Below are 18,055 nucleotides of genomic sequence, written 5' to 3' on the forward strand. Positions count from 1 at the left end.
GTAAGGCAACAAACTTCAGGAGAATTTCAAGTTGAGCACTTAAACTCAGCATTTTCAGTTATGCTTTTAAGTTTGTCTTACTTTCAATATTCAGTTTTTCTAACTCACATAAAAGTTAGGCAAACTTAAAATTTCTAATTCCGACTCACAATATATTAAATAGTTTGCACAGCCTAGATTCGAACTTAAGTTTCCTGAGTGCCAATCCTTCACCCTGCCTACTGAGCTATCTGGTTGACTAGTCCAAATGGTGATCTTAGCTATCAAATTAACAGTTACTCTTTCAATAATTGGCTTGTTTACATAAAAAAATAAATATCACTCGGTCACATATGTGATTTAAGCTATAGTTAAGACATTAAGTAGTTAGGGAGAAATACTGACATTTTTCAAGGGACGGATTTACTCAACCTTCTGAAGCAAAAAACACATGATAAAGTTTTAATGTTGTTAGCTTAATATAGCAGAAAAAACACACTAACAATTGATTTCCAACATTATTTGAACCAAAATAAATATGAGGGAACACTTACCTGGGCAGGCTGCTCCAACCAGTACCAACAGATAATGAGACTAATTCAAGAACAACTCCAAAAGTTGGAGTTCCCGCATTTCACAAGAAAAGCATGACAGTTAGCAGAACTTTGGCAAGTTGTGGTGAACACCAACTTCAAGACATGAGTTCTGACAACTCATAAAATAATCTTGAAGCACATAACTACCTTGGTTTGTCGTCCTGACTTAAATTATTGCACCTAATGAATAAAACTTATATTTTCAAATGTTAACAACCTAAAATCCTTTTTCATCCCAAAAAATCCAAGTTGGTTTTTTTACAGTGTAAAAAAATCTTTAAAAAAAGCCTAAAATAGCCACAAAAACAGCACTGTAAAAATTGAAACATTCGATTGATTAACAAAAGTTCTGCAATTTTTAAATGTAAAATTATTAGTTTTCATCCAGTTAAAATTTGGAGTTGATGGTTTACTTAACTCAAACTTTTATTTTGATAAAAATGTATGTTTTTAAATGTAACAAATTACCAAACTGTTAACTGAACCAACAATTCACTTTTTGCAGTTTAGCATGAAGCTGAAATATTAGCTAATCTCCAAAATAGAATAAAAAAATCTCAGTAAATGTCAAAAAGACAATTTTTACAACGTTAACTTTTTAACATAAATGTGAATAATAAAAATTCAGGAATATTATTCCAGAATAATCAATTTAAACATTAAACAACTTTCAGTATTTTACTCTCCATAAAAATATATTTTGTCAAAATTATACAAGTTACAAACAAGCCCAAGATAACATCAGGCTATTAATAACAATAAAATAAAATGATCTGGAGGGCCGGATCTGGCCCCCGGGCCTCGACTTTTACTTGTGATTTAAACAATCAAACTACTTATGACACAATTTTTTAAAAATATAGCCACCATGTGAGTGAAAGTCAATAAAAATTTAGCAGAATGATTCTGTGTATTTCTGGGAAAATAAATCTTTTCCTTCTATCCAATTTTCCATCCAAGTCGTATTTTGCCGATATCACAGTCCGACTTTATGGAAACATGTATAATAAATGGAATCTCCAGCATGTTTTGTTCATATATCAGAGCTCTTAAGTCCACTGGGGCTGCAGATATTTCCCATGATGCATCTGCAGTGTTGTGCTGGCAGCCGAGAGATAAAAGAGACTCTCTTCTGCACAGAAGTGAACAGATCAATTCCTGGCTTTAGGCTGCTTTCGCTGTTGGACGCATGGAGATGCACAGAAGGCAGACTCTGTGAACAATGACACTTTCTGAGGAGAAAAAGATTCATAAAAGTTAAGACAGAAGCTGCATTCATGTTTCTTTTCAGTCTCAAACATGATTTAAACTCCTTCACACCGCTGGGCTTTACTCCACTCCTGTTCTCTGTAAACGCTCCACCGAGGTTCTGTCTTTTACCTTTATTGATTGCTTTTCTTCTTCTTCTGTTTTTTAAGGGCCACCAGCGACGTGAAGTTTAAAAGTGAACGTGAGCTCAATAGTCCAGTAACTTAATCCCACATTTTTAGTGGATCTTAATGGATTTCTCAGCAATTGAAATCCAGGCTGTATTTGTTCCATTATGGAGTCATTAATTACACGCCAGAATAAACAACAGAAGAGGTTTTTCTCTTTTACCGGAGATACATGTGGACGTTGCTGAATAAGACAGGCTGGCGGGCCTCTGAACATTTCACTGACTCCTCTGTGTGACAGTAAAGAGTGACGTCATGGTGGATTCAGCTCTAATCCCGCCTGATTTCAGGTCGTCGTGTGCACCTGTTGACTTTCATCTGAAGTGTCACCACCACCTCAGTGGTCAGGCGTGGAGGAAACTTGTCCAGCTCCGGCTTTCATCTGTGGTCGGGACATTTTTGGTGATGCTTTTTTCTCTTTGCATGGAGGGATTTTTAGAAGCATGTGCTCAAAAATATGTGTTGCAATTTTGCTGTGACGAATGTTTGTACCTCACTCATCCGTTTGGGATTAGTGTTCCAACCATGACCTTCAGCTGGAGGATGATGTTGAACACGGTTCCAATATTCTGCTTCTGTCAAAGCTCTTCACAGAAAACAATGTCCTTCCCTTTTGTCTTTTTGGAATTATAATCTTATTTTTTCAAGATACCCCGACTGCTATAGTATGGTTATTTAGTTTACTATATTTCTGGGTTCTATTCTTGCTTAAAAACCTACTCCGACTATCTTTAGAGCTATTTTAAAAGCATTCTCTGTGTTTTTTTTTTCTTTTTTACATTTTTTATTCTGTCCTGCTGCAGTTTTCTGCAGTTGTTTTCACAATTCTTCTTTCTTACTGCTCGTTTGAGTGAGAATGTGACTCACGCCACACATTCAAAAACTCACCAACATTTCCACACACCCACTAATGGGTGAAAACTAGTTTTGGACATAGTGAGCACCCCCCAATAAATAAATAAAATAAAATAAATTGACATCATCATGACAGGAAAAACAGAAAAATCTCTTATGGGCTCAAAAAACATTTTATACAACATTTGAGGTGTTTTTAATCGGAAATGGGCTTTGTTACTTGTGAAGTTTATCCAGTCATGATATTGAACTTCATCAATCCTTTCTGAGCTAAGGCTAATAAACATTTACAAGCTCAGTTCTATAAATTGTGACACAAAGGCAAAATCTGTTCATTTGACAGCAGTGTGTTACCTGCAGTTCTTGCACTATTTACAGATTAGTTTATAGAGATAATAAACATGTAAATATACCAGATAAATCATTTTCTAAGCTTTAGTTCGAGCCACGTTTTGTGAAAATTGGTTAAGAAATGAGGCCTGATTTTTGTAGCTGATGGCTGCATCTGTTACACTGAAACGGCTGCGTTCTGTTGATGCATAGAAATGGCGCTCGTGCGCGCACATCTCTGTCTATAGCGGTGAATAGGCGACGGCCAATCCAGTAATATATATCAATGCTCAAGACGTTGTTTTCACAGTGGGGCTGAAGGTTTGTGGGTCTGAAGAGGACCAGAGTCTGAGTGGTAAAATGCTGTTAGCATCTTAGCTAACAAAGGCTAACGTATTAAACAAACAATCCTGAGTGAAACATTCATTAAATCCATCACCAGGACGGAGTTTGCTGCCAATTTCACTCAACCTCTGATCCTTAAGTCCACTGGAAAGTTGTTAGATTGTTGATGACTGAAGGAACCTGGCAACGAGCCATGCTAACGCTAAAGCTAACGACCAACCGAATCAAAGATGGGCGGGGCTTTTATACTGGAGCTGCACTACATGATGACGTCAAACTTCTGGGACTTACTCCAATTGACCAATCACAAGTTAAACTTCAATACCTCGTTTCGACCTGTAGATGGCGCACACATGCAGTTTTTGACTATATTTTCAGGAATTAAACAAGTTTATTTTAATTTGTCAACAAACAGCCAACAGAAAGCACTTTTAAAGCCTCATTTATAGAAGTCAACAGCCCAAAAAGTTGATTTAGGGTTTGGTTACTCTTTAGGATTCCAATCTGTAGCCTCCTAACTCCTGAATCATTGGTGAGCTACTTAGGAAAATTAGTTGGTCTTAACGTTTTGTGGATTTTGAAGGGACATTTCCTTAACATTCTTTTACTGGAAAACTGTAAAAAAATCAAAACACAAAATTGTTGGCTTAAGCTGAAAGAAATGGTACTCTAGCTTACAGCGCCTCACATCTCCAAGCTAACATTAACAAAAATGGGGATCAATATCGGAGTTATCCAGCTTAGATCCAGGAAAACGAAGACGTTCATGGATCTATCCGTCTGAATGGAGTGGAGCAGGGAGACTGTGGTGTATTTTTTTTCTACGTCACAAATAGGATCTTCATCCAAGGGCTTTTTCTGCAACAATATGAATCGAGAAATACTCCAAAACAATTGTACGCTTCATTTTCTTCATACATGTCCTCCTTCATCAGAAAAATATCACAAGAACACGTTAGAAACACCAGTTTCAGCGGTTTCCGTCTCCTTTTCTTTGTCATGTAGGTCTCATCAAAGATTGTCACATTAAATCTGATACGTTCCCACCTGAGATCTACACCCCGTTCTGTTTCTCTAAATGAAGCCTCTCTGATTAACACAACATAAGAAGGAAATCATCGACACGTCTCCATTACCTTAATGAATGTTTGTGAGCTGAGCAGAAACAGCCTCATCACACATTAGAGACGCAGACGGACAAACCAGAAATCAATGCTCAGATTTTTACAGATGTTTCCTTCTGAAGAGTCGGGCAACTATCATTATTGTGTAACGATCAGGAAACATAATTGTCTTGATTTCATGGAGCTAATGGATTCTGGCATCACATGCAGCATCATAAATATCGGCTATTATTGAGGAGCTTAATTAAAAAATGTGTAAATGAAATGTTCTAGACAAGTGTTAGATTATTTAACACTATGTCTGAATGTGTGACAAAACATCAGCCACATCGTGAAATCGAAGTTCAAAGAGAGGACACCAAAATATATTTATTTTAGTTTAATGTAATAAGATATGTAGTTCTAGACTTTAACAAATATATAGTTTATTTAGATTTCAGACATTTCATGTTAGTGCGACTCATAGGTTGTAAATTAGATTTTTATTTCCTGGGAGAGTACGATGAATTTGGTTATTGTTTGATTATTCACATGAGAATCTGAGCTTTTTTATTTTGACTCCAGTGTTTACATCAAACAGAAGTTCATGCTGGAAGAAAGAGCTGAAGATGCTCCAGACTCAAAGAGACTCTCCTTGACAAATGAGGTGTTTGTTATGCTTTTTGTTTGTATTACTTTGTATTGTTTTATGAAGATCTTTATAATGTTTCATTCATAGTTTTCATGGCGTAATGAGAGCGGAGGCACGGATTGTAATCTAAGAAGTGTGATGACGTGAAGAAGAGCAAAGAAAACACTTGTTGAAAAACCGAATTCTGTTTTTGTGAGAAGAGCCACATTTGTCCTTTTTATTGGGTTCATTTTTGATAAACTCAGTTTAGTTTTGTCATATTCTGCTTCTTTATTTTGTTAAAAGCTGTTCAGCTTTTTGGTTTCTTTAAGTAAGTTAACATGTTAAAGTTCACCAGAGTGGGTCTTTCATAAGTGAGTCAGATTGTTAAAAGATTGATATTGAGACAATCAGGAATTATTTTACATTTTCTTGATGCTTTTCCCGATTTTCTTGACCCACGTTTCAATTTGAATCTTGTCCCAACTTTGTCTTTCCAACAAACTTTGGCCCCCCCTTCGCTGAGGGCTGTTCTCTGCTGTAGTTTGTTACTTTATTTTGGAGGTTACAGGAATTGTGTGTCACTTCTGCAGCTCCTGCAGTCTGTTTGGTGTCCCGTGTCACCGCAGCCGACATCCCAAAGTCTCAGTGGCAGAAGCCTTGAGGGCAGAGGCCTCTTCTGGCTGAATGCCCTGAAGGCTGACTTCTCCCACCCAGAGTTTTCCTGCTGAGGATTTCCTTCAGACTCCAGACGTGTAAGATTAAATCGGTTTGAACAGAGATAATAAAGGAAACTATTGTTATTTCCTGAGCTGCTTTGGTTTGAAGAAGTCTCTCTGCACTTTAATTTAATTTAGTAAAGTCAAAAGCAGGAAAAAAAAGGTTGTTCATCACTCTTTAAATGTCTCTAGTTTTTCATCCCAAAATAGTTTTTAATCAAACAACATTTTAATGCATTAATTATAGCCTTCATGGAGTTTTTAATCAGGGTGTTTGTGCTGATCTGATCATTTATGCTCCAAGATGGTGAGAAACTTCTGAGCAGAATTACTGTTACATTTAGAGTCAGCTGGCAGTGGAAGCGATCAGTTAAAAGCGAAATGTTAATAAACGAACGGATGACGAGAAGGAAAGCGTCTTGTGAGGAGTCTTCCTGCTGGCGTGACGGCGTCTCTTCGCTGCCCCCCGTGTGACCTTTCCCGACGGCCCGTTCAGCCCAGCTGGTGATTCTGAGGAGGCACAGCTGTGCAGGAGTGGACCGAGAAGGCAGTTGTTTAGGGACCTGAATACGATTAGTCCACTGGCCAAGGTCTGGGATGGATCCCTGCCACGGGTTTGTCCAGGCCACAGAGCTTCCTGCGCCGCCGCCGCCGCCGCCGCCGCCGCCGCCCCCTTGTCTATGGCGGTGGAGGGAAAATAGGAAAGCCACTGTGCTTATTTTGAGCAGAAGCACTTCAAAAAGACCACGGGTACTCTCATCCTCATCCCAATCCCACCACTTGTTTACCATCTCCACAACTCCAATGAGTTCCCTCTCTGGGGTCATCGCTCTGTGAGCGTAATTACTTTTATCTGCAGAATTCTTTTTTTTCCTTTAATAAGCAGCATGGCTGCCTGCAAACTCTGAATTCTGATCAGTTTTTTCAAGGTTTCTGAACACATTAGCTTTTGTTCATGAGGGAAATGCATTATGGGCATTTTCTCTCTAGTATCTGACCATAAATGTATACACTCTTCATAGACGAAATGACCTTTTATGAATCCACAAAAAAAGAGGATATGTGGTGAAAGGGGAACGCATCGGAGAAATGAGACGAAACTTAAGTTTATAAAATATAAGAAGTCTACACATCCCTGTTTAAACGCCATGATGTCAAAAAATGACATCAGTGAATAAATTCACAACTTTTTCACCTTTTATGTGGTCTTGAACAATTTCAAACAGACACAACTGAAACATTTAAAAGATGAAAATGATCAGATTGAATAAATATGCATTTAATATTTCAGCACCGCTGGCTTTAACGCATCATCGAGTCTTTGAGGGTCTCTCAGCGCGACACGTCCTGATATGTCACAGTCTCTTCTTTGCAAAAATGCTCCAAATTTGACAGACTGTCACCCCCCACAGATGTTCTCTGTTCCAAAGTTTAAGTTTTAAAGTTCCAACGACTCTTATGGCTGGATGTGGTCAAACCCGTACAGGACATCCGGGTGGCGTGCAGGAAATATCAAGGTCGTGGACCGCTCTGTGACCCTGTAGAGCGACAATCTGTGTGTTCCCCTTTTTGTATGGGAAACAGGTTGTAGAGAACGCTTACACAACACACGGTGAAGTCAGGCGTGTCGTTCGGATTCTTCATTTGATCAACGGTCCTCAAATCCTGTGGACTCCACATAGAGGTTGTGCCCAAAATCGAGTCACTAGAAACTTCCCAGAAGTCTTTGCATAAAAACTAGAATGCATCAATGTTCACTAGATTAGGTCGAACAATTTCGAACAAAAAAACAGGTCTCTCAGCTGGCCGGGGAACGCCTCGGGGTCCAGAGGAACTGGAGGAAGTGACCGGGGAGAGGGAAGTCTGGGCATCTTTGCTTAGACTGCTGCTGGACGAACGGGAGAAGATGGATGGACGTTTACCAAACGTACAATATGTTCTATTTTTATGACGTGTCCTCAAGTAGCCGCACAAGAACACACCTGCACCCCACTTGAGATCCTCTCTACGGACTCCCAGAAACCCGCAGCTCCCCTACAGGTCCATGACTCGACTGAGGTTTGGAGTCGTTGTCATGCTGAAAGATGAACAGAAGGCCGAAGGTTTCTATTCATAGTTCCTTCACCCTGATTCTTTAAACGCTCAGCTGTGCTATCATCATGCTAAGATGGATGTTTCCTTTATTTTTAAAATCCTAAAATGAAATAACAAGGATATCTTAACGAGGATGTGTTGGAGTTCTCCTCGAGTCGTGACTTGTTTGCCTTTCTATCCCGGCCCGGAGACACAGATGTCCGTGCAGAGTGAGGCTTGTCATGCCCTCCTGTCACAGGGAGCTAATTGGCTCCAGTCGGATTGACTCCGGATCCTTTCCACTCTCCGACTCTGACCTAATCCCTCTCAGTGGCCCCTTTGACATGTATTTAAACGCCGCGCTCCACGTTACTTAAAGAGTGACTTGTTAAAGTTTCGGATGCCACTTCTGAGTCCTCCTCTGTGACATTAGACGGGGATGTCATCGCTGCTCGCGGAAGATCAAGGAGAATTGTTCTGGAGAATATATGTGTTTAAAGAAGGAAAATACTTCCGTTTGGACGTTCCAGTGGCTGCTCGTTATCCAGAGGAGCTGTTTTTCTGTTCTGAAATACCGTCAGCCTATTATTTTCTCTCTCCTGCTTTACCCCCCGTCCATTAAATGGAGCTCTTTTGAACTTTAAGATCAGTCTTCCTCAAACATATCACTGATCTGTAGCCCTGGAACGGCTGATTTCAGGAATCCTGAGACCAAAAAAAGGGAAGGGGGACGGATTTGGTGTGAGCATACAGCATCTCCTCACCTAGTTAGCAGGAGGAGATAAAAGGCTGTCATTCATAATTGAAGCTGGCGGAGGAACCCTGTCATCCCAGAATTTGCAAGTGAGAATTTTGAATCCGTGTGATTCCTGCCCCGCTTTCATCTTCAGCAGCCCTGAAAGGAAACCTGAAGGGTTGATGTTTGAGTTTTCTGGGTGTGAAGCAAATCAAGACACTCGGCTTTGTTTAAAACAAATCGTCAAAATATTCCCAAAGACGCATCATCCCCGCACTCTGCTCAAACACCCCTCTATGTCTCATGGTTTTTTTGCCGTCGGGCGATAAACATCAAGCGTCTCCGGTGATTTGGAAAGCTGCAGAGCAGGTGAACCCCTCCGTGTGTCAACACTTTGCAGAGGGATGATCAATACTCCGCTCAAGCATGGCTGCTTTCATGCTTCCCACAACTCTACAGTGGCAGCAGCTTTTCAACAGTTCCAGTCTGAGTCACGACGAGACTTCTGAGATCCTCCCTCTGCAGCAAAATTACCATACTGCAGTGGTCCAGATCTGCTAACAATAGTGGTAGGACTCACAAGGTTCAGTGCCGCTCACCCACACCTGCCTCTGAACTCTCGGCTTCATCATCGTTTAGGATGAAACGCAGCGTTCCCGTCCGGAGTGGTTAGGATTCTCCGCTCGTATGACGGGACACGGACTGAAGGAAGAATGCCGCTTCATTCCCGGATTTCCTCACATCACTGAAGATTCTTAAACTGAACAATGAGATTCAAGTGATCTGATTCCAGCCTCACTGAAGAGTATTTCTACTAAGATGTGACATCATTTAATAACTTTGTTTGCTTTTTATTACAGTTTTATACCGGACCGGCATCATTACAGGTGCTGCTGGTGATGCATCAGTCGGGGTTGCACAATGGGGGTAGTGGTTAGCGCTCTTGAGTCTCAGAGGGAAGTCCCCGGTTCAAATCCCGGCTCAAAGCTCAAAAGTACAGATTGCAAATTTGAAAGAAAATTTGAAGAAATACTGAGACTTTGATTTAAAAAAGTTATAAACTGTTCCTAAAGTATTATTATTCTTTGTAACCACTGACTTTACATGAGAACTGGTGCTAGTGAGTGTGACGTAACCCATAGTAACCCATAGTAACCCACAGTAACCCATAGCAACCCACAGTAACCCATAGTAACCCATAATAACCCACAGTAACCCATAGTAACCCACAGTAACCCACAGTAACCCATAGCAACCCATAGCAACCCATAGCAACCCATAGTAACCCATAGTAACCCACAGTAACCCACAGTAACCCATAGTAACCCACAGTAACCCACAGTAACCCACAGTAACCCATAGTAACCCATAGTAACCCATAGTAACCCACAGTAAACCATAGTAACCCACAGTAACCCATAGCAACCCATAGTAACCCATAGTAACCCATAGTAACCCACAGTAACCCATAGTAACCCACAGTAACCCATAGTAACCCACAGTAACCCATAGTAACCCATAGTAACCCACATTTTTTCAGGTTCCAATGAAATGAAGGAAATTGAGTTTCCATTTTACAGAGGCCGCCATGTTGGATCCAGACACCAGTAAGCAGTTATTGGTCTGAGACGATATTTCTACGGCAACCACTCTGTCCAATCAGGAGTGAGCTCGTTGGAGCGCCACGCTCCTTCGACTGAATCCGTCAAACATTTTGAACGTTTCATACTAAACCACAAACTGACTGAAAGTGAAACAAAACAAAATAAATAAGTAAAAGATGAAAATACAAAACAGCAGAAAAAAAGATTATTTTTGATAACAGTTTTAGATATGAAAAAGTTTAAAGTATATTTTTTATTTGTATTTATTCTAAATGTACTGTTAACAAAATTTTGTTCTAGTTTATGTGTGCTTTAAGTTTAAACATGTTTTTAAATTACAGTCTAGTTTTTAATTCACTTTAATTGACCCTTAACATCAGTCTTAAAACTGAAAAATGCTTTTAAAAAAATAATTATTGTTTTTTTTGTGTATTTTTTTCATACTTGAAAGAAAAACGAAGCCAGCCTGAACAAAATACAGTTGATCAAATTTAGATATTTTGGTTTATTTGAGATTATCTGCATCTTATTTTTATGACACTGTCATGATAAAGTATAATTTACATATTTCTCTTTTAAAATGTAATTCAGTACAACAGAGCAGAATGTTTTTAATGCAAATCTATGCTTCCATTTCAGGACTTTTAACTATTGGCTCCATTTTCCTGCAACATGTCAAGATTTTGTATTTTTGTTTATAATCCAGGAGGTGAGTCCAGCCCCAAGAACTACATCCAGATGTATTTATGTATTTACATCAAAGCGGTTTTGCTCCTTTTAGTTTCACTGTAAATCAAAGTAAAAAAACAACACAGGAGAGCACCTCTTTTCAACAGCTCAACAGATCGGACTCACCGTCCAGCTCTAAACGTATTTGTTTCATCTTCCGCTTGTTTGATGTGTCTTGACTGGACTGACGCTCGGATGTTCTCTCTCAGGACAGAAGAATCTGCTGAATGAGTGGAAGTCGGTGGACTTTACTGGAACTTCAAACTGGATGTGAATAATTCAATTGGTAAATGAAGGAATAGAAGAACTAAAAAATAAGAGATTTTTACTCAGATGTGCCCAATATTCTGATATTAATGAAGCTCAACATGGTCATAGAAGTAGGCTATGTCTGAATTCCCACACTAATCTGTAACTACTAAAAAAACTCAATTCTGACACGATGATCACTACTTTTTTTGATTATGTCACCAATTTCACAAAGTAAAAATCTAAACAAACATTTTACGACGTCCACTTGTGACTATACTGAGTTCTGAAGATGAAAATGTGCATGATTTGTTAAAAAAATTACATTTAAACACGTTTTTTTTTTTCACAGAAACTGTTCAAACGCAATGCATTATGGTCTATATTTGCTAATGTAGTGAGCATTGATGCAGACTGGTTTTCCGCAAAGACTTCTGGGAGATTTCTAGGGCACTAATTTTTGGAACAGCACTAAAAAATGGTGAAGGGAGTATGAAGTGAGTGAAGTGAGTAGTTTGGACCCAACCATCGAAGCTGAAGGGATGTTGACGAGAGGAAATGACATTTGGGGATGTGTCTATGCCAGCGACTGAACCAGTAGAGGACGTTAGCCAATCACAGAACTGAGAGAAATGTGTTTGAAAATAAGGCGGGGAGGATCCCCATTGAGAAAAACAACATTTAAGAGTAAATTACATAAGAATAAAAGCAAAGATTAAGTAGATATAGTCACAAAACAACATATCACAAATAAAACACTAAAAAAGGTAAAAATAGACTTTATTAAATGTCAGATAAATACCTAAATTTATAAATATGAAAAATAAAAAAACATTTATATTTTGAACTGATCACACATTTATCTAAAATGGCTGGTGATCAGTTGGTAATAAATTCCAATTTTAATAATTTTCTTCACTTTTAGAACTAAATCAAAGACCTTTGATGACATTCATATTTACAACAAACAACTAAATTGTTGTTTTCTGCAGAAAACTCTGATTACTCATCAACAAAGAGGCTCTTAATGTCATGTTTTACTGATGTAAGAGATTACAGTTTTGATTTTTAGAAACCAAATCGGAACACAAGAATGTAAAAATGTTACTAAACCCAACTCACCATGAACACTATAAGAGAAGAGAAGTAAATATTGTGTTATAATGAGCAGTTAGACAAATTACTGCTTAAGAACATGAGAGAAAATCAGTGAAAAAAGGTCCGATGTTCGCCACCACACCGGTTGAAAATGAAAAGAAACATGTTTGATTCTAGAAAGTTGAGATCTTAATGAGCCAATCCCAGGAAAATGGTCTGTAATTGGAACAATTAAAGGAAACACAGTGGATTCAAAGCATTTCTGCTTTTCACTGAAAATAAAACCCAAAGATTGAAATGTTGAGGTTTTAAATGATTGAGCTGCTGCTGATCGTCTCCGTCTGACTGCGGCTTTGAAACGCGCTTCACACAGAATATCTTCCACGACTTTCTTCCTTTCCCTTTTCATTAGTTTGAGCTCACACTGTCTAGGAAAAGTGAACCAGCCAATAAAAAAAGATTCATTTCTTTATGCATCAAATGTCTACAGAAACTATTGCTACACATTTTAATGGACGTATAAACTAGAGATTACTTTTTGTACTTTAACCAGATATTTCTGGAGTTTTTAAGGACAAAAACACATTCATTTTCCAGGTGCTCAGTAAAGTACACGTTAAAATAGAAATAAAGTTGGCTACCTGAAATGCTAATTAATCTAATAATGTCAGGTCCTTTCCAACACAAAATGTCACTTGTTATTAGTTTCAAGCCAACCAACCGTAAATGCCGAAGTCTTTGTGGATGAACTTTCCTGAACTTTGCTGCACTTGTTTACATCAATTAAATTAAATGTAACCACCTTTTCTTCAAAAGCTATTTTCTAACCCTCAAAAACCTTTTCGCCATGCATGAGTTGTTAGAAAACAACCTCAGATGTTTAGTGACCAAAACCTCGAAATGAACTGAATCCAAATGGGAAAGTATTGACTACAAATACACTTAACTTGATGCTTAATTAGATGTTTAAGTCTAAAATGTAACACTGACCTCCATCCATCCATTTCCTAAACTCACTTTTTGTCCCACTTGGGGTCATGGGGAAGCAGGAGCCTATCCACACTCTTAAAGTCCCTCTCAGATCATCTTGTGATCTATCTCCAAAGTACCATCATTTTTTTTAATAGTGATGATACCAAAATCAAAAGCCTGTGTCATTTTCTAGAGCTTATAGTTTCTGCAGAGCAGCAGGAGTTCATGAGAAATTCACCTCTGAGTTGTGAGTGGAACTATTGGCAGGCCTCATTTCCCATCATCCATCTGTGCACTCTCTCCTTCTAGCTTCTAGCCCCTCCCACCCTAACATCATTATTTTATTTGCTCCTGAGTCACAATGATTTGATAAATAATTTTAGATAGTATTTTTAAAACGCTTGGTTTATTTATTTAAACCAATTCTTTGGTTGTTCATACTGGGATACTTTTTTTTAATTTACTCTTTGGAGCAATACCACATGTTTAGTGGTTTCATTGGAACCATTGACAAATATAGAGATAGACATAGCAAGGCTGTAACGTCACCCATAGAAAATGTTTTACCTCAAGTTCCAATGAAATCAAATCAATTCAGTCGCTATTTTTTTGTCCTTTAGCCATTTTGGAAGTCTATGGAATTTTGGCTTCCTGGGACCAGCGGGTACTTCCTGTTTGGAACATGAGGGAGGTAATCTGTCCAGTTTTCTCTTTATACTTTCTTTGATTGTAATACAATTCCCAGAAAAACGTTAGTCCCTTTTTTACATCGGAGTTGGGTTTTTGTTATTTTTCAACTACACCTTCCGAAGGGCGGGAACACCTGAGGAGACACATGGTGGCAGACAAGATGGCGGCTGAAAATTATTAGCTGGTGTGTTAATTTGACATTTATTGAGACAACACACACTTGTTCTAATCGATTCTTGGTGGTGTTGACATGATACTTCTTTGATTTTTGTCTTATTCCTGGCAGAAAATCAAATCTCAAAAGAGATATTGTTAGTTCTTTCTGTATGTGTCCAAGTCACCGTAGATGGACCGGGCCACTTTGAGCATCACACTTTAGTTAACAGCAGCGTTTTCATGCCTTTCACACAGAGGCGAGCAGAAAGCTTTTAAAAAGCCCCTTCAATGCAGCATCACTGTGACATCCCCACATAAGCCCGTTAAATCGAACTCTCTCCAGACTGTCTTGCTTTTTACACGCCAATACCAATCCCAGCCACTGCATTCCTATCTAAGAGGTTATCCTCAGTCTGTTTGCGCTGATTGCCCTTGAATGGTCCCCCCCGGCCATCTGTGGTGCAACAGCAGCGTTACTCCGGGACAAACAGCCTCTCAGGAACGGAGGAAGGACAATCTCTCATCAATCCGTACAGCTCCCTGATCGTCCAACAGAGTGCTGGAGCTGTGTCACATTTCAGCCCAATGTTTTCTTCAGGACGACTGTCTCTCAGAGGAGGGAGGAGGCTTGTCTTTAATGGATTGGCTGCCAATGACCACAAGACAACTGAGAAGGAATCAAAGATACAGAGGAAAAACAACTTTTTCTCCCTCCTTCAGCATGTCTCGTTATGTTTGTGGATTTTTTTAGACTTTACACACATGCATCTGAAAATATCTCCTGTCAAACAATTATTTTGATGATGTTCAGTCTGATTTTAGGCTCCATCTAAGGCTACTCTTATCAAGAATGACAGATGACATCTGTCTGAACATCTGGATAAAGGAAAATCTATTGTGGTGTTGCCTTCTACAGTTGACCATGTGACCCTTCTAGACTAGAGTTTCCGCCTGAGCACTTCTCCTAAAGGATCCAGTCTTGTCCTAATGGGAGAAAGTACTTTGTTGAAACCAGTAATTGTGAGGAATCGTGGTTCCTCAGTGACAAATGCAGAACAAGGAAATATTGTTCTTTGGCTTGGATAAACAAAGATATTTACCTTCACTACTTTTCTCTAAAAACGACTCTAACATTACAGTAACATTACCTAGAATGAAAGGGAGGCAGTCTCCAGAGAGATGTGTTCATGGGTCTATCTTCAGCTCATTAAAAACTGAGTATGAGGTGTGAAACATGAGCACATCAGTACGTCCTCAGGTCTTTTTTGCTGGCTTTCTGCTGTTTTAAAAGAAAAAGACTTGAAAACAGACCTGTTTGTGAAAATTCTCTCCATGACTATCATCTCTGATATGTCTGGCTGATTTGAACCCCCTTGGTCAGCTTTGTCTGAGGCCTTCTGCTGGTGCTACACATTCCCACTCCAAACTCTTCACACATGGACGTATGGTTCAGGCCCCTCGGAATCACTTTTTGACATTTTGGGTGTCCCCAATTCATCGTTAAATAACAGGTCCCCAACCCTCAGGACGCAGTACGGGACGCAGAACCGATACTTTAACGGGTCAGGGTACCAGCCTAACCCTAACCGGTACCGGTCTGCGTCCCAAGAGTACGCATTTCTTCCAGTACCAAGCGGCCCTTTGACCAGTACTGGTTTGCGGCCCAGAGGCTGAGGACCCCTGTTTTATTTAGAACAGCAGCACATCAAACAGTGACATGGAGGGGGTCTGAACCAAACATCCATGTGGAGGGAGAATGCATAGCACCAGCAGAAGGTCTTTGACTAAACTTATTAGTGACCAGGGTGGTTCAAACTGGTCCAAAGTGGAGGGAGCCCGAACCAAACGTCCGTATAGGATGAGGTGGGAGTCAGAATGAGTTGGCTGGTGGCAGTAGGCAAAACTAAACACTTTCAAGCTGCATTTTGGTTTGAAGCAGCTGCATTTTGGACCAGTCTTACTAATTATGTTAAAGTTTTTGTCCTTACATCACTCAAGTCTAGAATAAATGTTTTAGCTCAGGGTTTAGTGGCTGAAATGTGTTTGCATGGAGCCTAATTTTTTAATCTAGGTTGATATATTTTGAGACTTAAATATTTCATTTATCTACATCAGGAAGGTCAAACTCAATTGTATAGGGCGCCAAAATCCAAAACACACCTGAGGTCACTGGCCGAACAGGATAAACATTTATTGAACACTCTAAAACTACATTTTTAAACTTTAAAACTGTAACTTTCTAACATAATTATGAACTAGATATATACGTGTGAAAATGCTAGTGTAAAAGCCGTAAGCTGAATTTGGCCACAGAAGATGCTGAAATTGATAGCTAAAAACACTGAAGCTGATAGCTGAAAATGCTGATGCTGATAACCAGCTAAATATTAGCTAAATCCTAAATTAGCCTAAAAAAAAAACTTGGTTAGTCAAAACAGCTAGAATGTAGTTGAAAAATAACTTAACTTCAAAAAACTCTAAAAGCGTAAAATAGCCAAAACACTTAGCCTGTAAATATTAGCCAAACTCCAAAATAGCCTAAAAAATCTTAGAATATACCAAAATAGTCCAAAAAGCTGGAAGAATGCCAATTTTTTTAACTTTAAAACCGTAACTTTTTAACATAATTATGAATACTGAAAAGACAGGAATATTATTCCAGAATAAATCAATTTAAACCTTAAATAACTTTCAGTATTTTACTCTCCATAAAAACATTAATTGTCAAAATGATACAAGTTAGAAATGATCCCAAGATAACATCGGGTCATTAATAACAACAAAATAAAATGATCTGGAGGGCCGGATAGAATTACCCAGAGGGCCGGATCCGGCCCTCGGGCCTCGACTTTGATACATGTGATCCACATGTTTGATGCTACTGTTCTTGCCTTTTTTTGGTTATATTTTTCTCAGTTTCTGTGGAGTGTAATGTATTTTTGTGACAGGGAAGTCCCTCGCTGAGTTTTGTGGATCTTTGTATGTTTTCTGTTTTCAGATGTGGGTTTCTGAGGCTGTGAAACGGAGCACATACTTACCATCCTGGCTTGGCGAGGAAGTTGTGTTGTCGGGGTTTCCGTTCTTCATCCACAGTGTCGTTGACGGGTGTGGGGGGTTCTTTCGTGTCATGGTCTGCTCTGTTTACCTGTTTCATTCGTCAGGTTTTTGGGGTTTATTTTAATTATAGTTAAAGTGAATCTGCAGGGTTGTCCTGCTATATCCTCTACTCTTTATTCTAGTCCAGGGAGCTGGATGAGTGTTTGTCGTTTCATTTATTCACGTCAGACAGCTTTTGTTGGTTCAGATAGTTTATTTTTGTTTGTTGTTTTGGCCATTGCTTCAGCCCGCAGCCTTTTTTTGCTTCGCCTGCTTTTGTTGTTATGAATTATTGCTTGTGTTAATAAATCAGGCATTTTATTTTGCAGATTGCTTTGTGTGATTTATTTTGCACTTAAGGTTTGATAGAGCGAGTATTTATGCTCGATGTCATAAACCCTGAACGGAACATTTTCACTTATCTGACAACAACAGACCAGATACGACAAATACAGTTCTCTATTGGAGCTCCTATCAGCACAATCATGACTTCCTTTGTTTGTGAGTTTAGATCCACAAAAGCACAGAACAAAGGTGTTTTCATATTCATAGTATCTATGTTCTGTAAATCTGGTTCCCACAAAAACATCATAAGAAACAATCTTTTAAAACTACTATTTTTTTTCTAGATTGCTCGTAAATGCAACATTTTTTGCCA

The 18,055-nt window shown here is 39.0% G+C and overlaps 1 long non-coding RNA gene across 1 annotated transcript in view; it reads left to right on the forward strand.

Moving 5' to 3' along the window:
• Positions 1-17,725, forward strand: part of LOC112147892 — a 28,447-nt gene extending 10,722 nt beyond the window's left edge. Inside the window, exons 5-7 of the long non-coding RNA XR_002919549.2 lie at positions 11,047-11,116; positions 11,346-11,422; positions 17,300-17,725. This is a non-coding gene — a long non-coding RNA (uncharacterized LOC112147892). The remainder of the gene's footprint in view (positions 1-11,046; positions 11,117-11,345; positions 11,423-17,299) is intronic.
• Positions 17,726-18,055: the final 330 nt, after the last annotated feature.

Source organism: Oryzias melastigma, linkage group LG9, assembly GCF_002922805.2.
Source record: "Oryzias melastigma strain HK-1 linkage group LG9, ASM292280v2, whole genome shotgun sequence".
Classification (NCBI taxonomy): Eukaryota; Metazoa; Chordata; class Actinopteri; order Beloniformes; family Adrianichthyidae; genus Oryzias; species Oryzias melastigma.